The sequence below is a fragment of the Neoarius graeffei genome, chromosome 16, assembly GCF_027579695.1.
Source record: "Neoarius graeffei isolate fNeoGra1 chromosome 16, fNeoGra1.pri, whole genome shotgun sequence".
In the NCBI taxonomy this organism is placed as follows: Eukaryota; Metazoa; Chordata; class Actinopteri; order Siluriformes; family Ariidae; genus Neoarius; species Neoarius graeffei.
The window spans coordinates 59,354,784-59,360,520 of NC_083584.1; the positions used below are offsets into that span (position 1 = coordinate 59,354,784).

The window sequence follows — 5,737 nt, forward strand, 5'->3', positions numbered from 1 at the left end:
TGACCACCAGAAATACAGACTGTACACTGACAACAAAAAGCACACACACGTTGTTTCATCCGCCATATTCTCGGAAGGAAGTTACTCGGTAACCACGGAAACATTTCGCGCACGCGCATTTCAACTACCGTGAAAGAAAACCGCAAACATTTCTCGCTAGTGTGGACAGATGCACTAAACTGTACCGGTATACTTTGTATCGATACAGTTATACCACTATCGTATCGGTATATATGTGAACACAGCTATTGAGGTATTTCACCTGACGTCACAGGGTCACGTGACGCCCCGGTGTCCGCCGTTTTGGACGGCAAGCTAGCTAATGTCAACAACAGTAGCTAGTATGTTACTGTAGCAATGTTTACGTTCAGTCATTTGGATGACTGTTAAAACCTTTCAGTCTCAAGTTTTTCCTTTACTGGATTTACTAGTTTACTGAGCCAGCCAGCCCTGGAGCGCTAGCTAGCCGGCCAGCCAGCCCCGGAGCGCTAGCTAGCCGGCCAGCCAGCCCCGGAGCGCTAGCTAGCCGGCCAGCCAGCCCCGGAGCGCTAGCTAGCCGGCCAGCCAGCCCCGGAGCGCTAGCTAGCCGGCCAGCCAGCCCCGGAGCGCTAGCTAGCCGGCCAGCCAGCCCCGGAGCGCTAGCTAGCCGGCCAGCGAGCCCCGGAGCGCTAGCTAGCCGGCCAGCGAGCCCCGGAGCGCTAGCTAGCCGGCCAGCGAGCCCTGGAGCGCGCTCAGTAAACTAGTAAATACAGTAAAGGAAAAACTTATAACGGGCCATGTCTCAACAGACTAAGAAGTTATTTCAATGACATTTAATAACATTTTGTTTATCCTGAGGACTGAAAGTAAATGAAAATGTGAACAAATCTTAGCTGTCAGTGAACAATCCTGGTGGAAGCAGGTAAATGTCATTCTCTAAGCCTGCTAACCTCAATTTTTGCAAATACCTCTCCCTCTGCTCACCCTGTAAATGCCCTACGTCGCTGGATAGTGAAGGTGTTTTCTGCATCTCGCTCCTTTTTCCTTTATGTTTTTTGTTTGTCGCCTTCCTCGCATTCAAACTGATTCGAGCCGTGCCGTCCAAAATGGCAGCATCACATGACTTGGTCACGTGAGTGAAATACCTCAATAGAGACACACAATCATTCACACTCACATTCACACCTACGGTCAATTTAGAGCCACCAATTAGCCTAACCTGCATGTCTTTGGACTGTGGGGGAAACCAGAGCACCCGGACAAAACCCACGTAGACACGAGGAGAACATGCAAACTCCACACAGAAAGGCCCCCGTCAGCCACTGGGCATGAACCTGGAACCTTCTTGCTGTGAGGCGACAGTGCTAACCACTACAACACCGATTGCCAGAATTTATTATTTTTAATTTACTAAAGAACAAAACATCACGATTTACATTTAATGGGTTATCCTTGAGATAAGTTAGCTATTATCACTTACATACATTATAGCAGCTATAAACAGTCATTCCCTCTGTTAATGAGACACAAACCATCCAGTCATGTTCCCTGAGAAAAAGGAAGACTTTCCCATGGCAGAAAACATCCTGACTGTTGCAGATGCTGATGGTTTTTTGTTTGTTGAATACCAACATGATCTTAAACATCTGTTTATTTTTAGTCTTAGATTATGAGCAGTGCCATCCATACAAGTCCCTATAAATGAGTTGTGATAGAAAGGAGATAAAAAAACATGATACAAAATTAATGAACACCTACCAAACAAACAGATTCAGGAATTCACCAGTGCTGTGGTATCACAACAAATACAGTATTCATTGCAAAATATACGTGTCACGATGTAACTTGATGTAACAGCAATACTATTGACTTAAAAGTTTAAAACATTTTTCAAACTTTTTGACTCAAAGCTCAACCTGGATAACGGTTAGGATGCTTTGTTTTTGCTGAAACACTGTAGGGAAAACCTCACTGAGATGTTCTCCTGGTCTCCTTTTGTTCCGGACCACCATCACAGCAGATTCCTTCAAACCTAGTGGATGCTGGGTATCAAAATAGTCACAAGGGTTCATAACTATCTCGCTCTCTTGCTTGTGTGCGGGACTCGTGTAGGTTTATTCTGAATTGTCTGTGAAGATTCTCAGTCATCCAGGTCATAGTAAACTGTGGGTGGTAAAAGAGAGCAGCTGGACTTGCTTGAAGATTCTTGAAGACGTTTCACCTCTCATCCAAAAGGCTTCTTCAGTTCTGTCTGACTAATAGGGAGTATCAGGTATTTATCCTCTCATGGATGAAAAGCAATCCTAAGGTGTCATTGAGTCATCCTGTTGGTGTGGGTCACTGGGGGCTGGGTGTGAACGGCCTAGAGAGTCATTGGGGTGATCAATGGATTGTTGGTTCTCTCTGTCCTCCTGTGAGTCATTGAAAACAGCTGGGTTTTGGTGTGCATTCAGTTATCTGGGAAGTGTGCTAAGAACTGCATTGTAGGTGGCTGATAAATGGTGTCTTAGACCACCACCTCTGTTCAGTGATGGCCGTTCCAGGTTGAAAAAATGGCTTCTTTAACTCCTCGCTCACACCAATGATCAACGACACCTTAGGATTGCTTTTCATCCATGAGAGGATAAATACCCGATACTCCCTATTAGTCAGACAGAACTGAAGAAGCCTTTCAGATGAGAGGTGAAACGTTTTCAAGAATCTTCAAGCAAGTCCAGTTGCTCTCTTTTACCACCCACAGTTTATTCTGAATTGTCACACTTTTCCAATTAAAGAGATGTTACCAGTCTGGAAACCAGAAAGCAAAGAGAAACTAAGAAGAAGAGGACAATTTGAAGCATCAATGTTGAGATAATCAAATAAAATAATAATTAAGGATTATAATTACAGGCTAGGTGGCACAGTGGTTAACGCTGTTGCCTCACAGCAAGAAGGTCTGGGTTTGAGCCCCGTGGCCAGCGAGGGCCTTTCTGTGCGGAGTTTGCATTTCCCCCGCGTGGGTTTGCTCTGGTTTCCCCCACAGTCCAAAGACATGCAGGTTAGGTTAACTGGTGACTCTAAATTGACCGTAGGTGTGAATGGTTGTCTATGTATCAGCCCTGTGATGACCTGGCGACTTGTCCAGGGTGTACCCCGCCTTTCGCCCATAGTCAGCTGGGATAGGCTCCAGCTTGCCTGCGACCCTGTAGAACAGGATAAAGCGGCTAGAGATAATGAGATGGGATGAGATTATAATAACAAGCTAGGTGGCATGGTGGTGTAGTGGTTAGCGCTGTTGCCTCACAGCAAGAAGATCTGGGTTTGAGCCCTGTGGCTGACGAGGGCCTTTCTGTGCGGAGTTTGCATGTTCTCTGTGTGGGTTTGCTCTGGTTTCCCCTACAGTCCAAAAACATGCAGGTTAGGTTAACTGGTGACTCTAAATTGACCGTAGGTGTGAGTGTGAATGGTTGTCTGTGTCTATGTATCAGCCCTGTGATGACCTGGCGACTTGTCCAGGGTGTACCCCGCCTTTCGCCTGTAGTCAGCTGGGATAGGCTCCAGCTTGCCTGCGACCCTGTAGAAGGATAAAGTGGCTAGAGATGATGAGATGAATTACAGGCTAAGCCATAAAGTAACGTAATGCTAGCTGAACATCACTTGGAAAGCAAGCAGAAAGCTCGGAGTTGGTGCTCAGTTTGGAACTCGTAATTTCTTACCCCTTGTGAACCTCCTGGTCTGCTGGGGTTGAAAGATGTGACTCAGAAGATACTTGTATTTACTTTCAAATCTGGAACTTTCCATTGGGTCCATTTGCTCTGCATAGTGGCCTGTTTGAGCACTCATGCCACACCAGTAGGTGGCGGTAAAGCATCAATTTGATGCTCTTCACCAAGCAACAAAATGGAAAGATCCAAATAGACACATTTAATGTCAGTGGCACAAATCATAAAAACTCCGTAATCAACAAATAGTAACATCACATCCTGGACTCACTTGAGTCAGTCTTAACCCATTCTATTCAGTGAAAATATATGGGTTCTATAGTTATTAATTAGTATTAATAGTAGTAGAGTAGTAATAGTAGTATTTAAGTAACCCCTTGCCGTGGCAGTTCCCGTAGTGTAGTGGTTATCACGTTCGCTTAACACGCGAAAGGTCCTCGGTTCGAAACCGGGCGGGAACATGGAGATGTTTATTTAATTCCTTTCCGAGATAGTTTTAATTTCATTGCCCTCATTCGAGTTATATTTAATCAGCACGTGAGAAACACTGAATTGAATGAAAGAAAGCAGATATTATACATTCTGACCACTAGAGGGAGGGGTTACACAATTCGAACAATGAGTTGCACTTTATTCTACAGCGTTGTTGAATACTCGATTCTGATTGGCCAGTTACTCCGGTTCTGTTACTTCTTGTTCTGGCATTCTGTGGTCTGTTTCTGAGTAACAAACGTTGCTATGGACATGTTTTTAATCAAAGATCTGATTATAGAACTAATTATAACCAGTAATTGGGCAGCCTGACGTTCAACCGCTGTGGGTAATTAATCACACCTTAGCATGATTACTCAGTTCCTGTAGTGTAGTGGTTATCACGTTCGCCTAACACGCGAAAGGTCCTCGGTTCGAAACCGGGCAGGAACATCAATTATTTATTTCCCTTATTCACTTCAAGAAGAGTTTTTATTCCAAACCTTCATGATCAGGATGATGTTTCATGTTTCATCTGCACCTGAAAAACTGAACAGAATGAAAGAAAGAAGATATTATACATTCTGACCACTAGAGGGAGAAGTTACACAATTCTGAGGAGAAGTTTTAAATTTTGCCTCTACATCGAAGTCATTTTGAACTGATCTGTTAGTTTGGGCTTTTCTCCATTTTATAGATTCCATTTTAAATAAGAAAAAAAAAATCCCTGCCAATATAACAGACAATATACTGTCCACCAGAAGCATCGTTGTGTTTATTTTGTCAAGTCAAGTTTATTTGTATAGCGTTTTTAATAATAGGCATTGTCACAAAGCAGCTTTACAGAAAATTAAAGACTTTAAACATTAACTAATTTTATCCCGAATCTATCCCCGATGAGTAAGCCTGTGGCGACGAAAAACTCCCTCAGACAACATGAGGAAGAAACCTCGAGAGGAACCAGACTCAAATGTAACCCATCCTCATCTGGGTGATACCAGATAGCATGATTATACACTACCGTTCAAAAGTCTGGGGTCACTTTGAAATGTCGTTATTTTTGAAAGAAAAGCACTGTTCTTTTCAATGAAGATCACTTTAAACTAATCAGAAATGCACTCTATAATGTGGTAAATGACTATTCTAGCTGCAAATGTCTGGTTTTTGGTGCAATATCTCCATAGGTGTATAGAGGCCCATTTCCAGCAACTCTCACTCCAGTGTTCTAATGGTACAATGTGTTTGCTCATTGCCTCAGAAGGCTAATGGAGGATTAGAAAACCCTTGTACAATCATGTTAGCACAGCTGAAAACAGTTGAGCTCTTTAGAGAAGCTATAAAACTGACCTTCCTTTGAGTAGATTGAGTTTCTGGAGCATCACATTTGTGGGGTCGATTAAATGCTCAAAATGGCCAGAAAAATGTCTTGACTAGATTTTCTATTCATTTTACAACTTATGGTGGTAAATAAAAGTGTGACTTTTCATGGAAAACACAAAATTGTCTGGGTGACCCCCAAACTTTTGAACGGTAGTGCAAATAACTCTCTTCTATAACTGTGTCCTATAGAATCACAAAGTATAACT

General features: G+C 43.2%; 2 non-coding genes across 2 annotated transcripts; both read left to right on the forward strand.

The window, feature by feature from the left end:
* Positions 1-4,068: 4,068 nt before the first annotated feature.
* trnav-aac (transfer RNA valine (anticodon AAC)) lies at positions 4,069-4,141 on the forward strand. The gene has a single exon. It is a non-coding gene; the product is annotated as a tRNA-Val (tRNA).
* A 390-nt stretch (positions 4,142-4,531) lies between these two features.
* Positions 4,532-4,604, forward strand: trnav-aac (transfer RNA valine (anticodon AAC)). Its single transcript has one exon. It is a non-coding gene; the product is annotated as a tRNA-Val (tRNA).
* Positions 4,605-5,737: the final 1,133 nt, after the last annotated feature.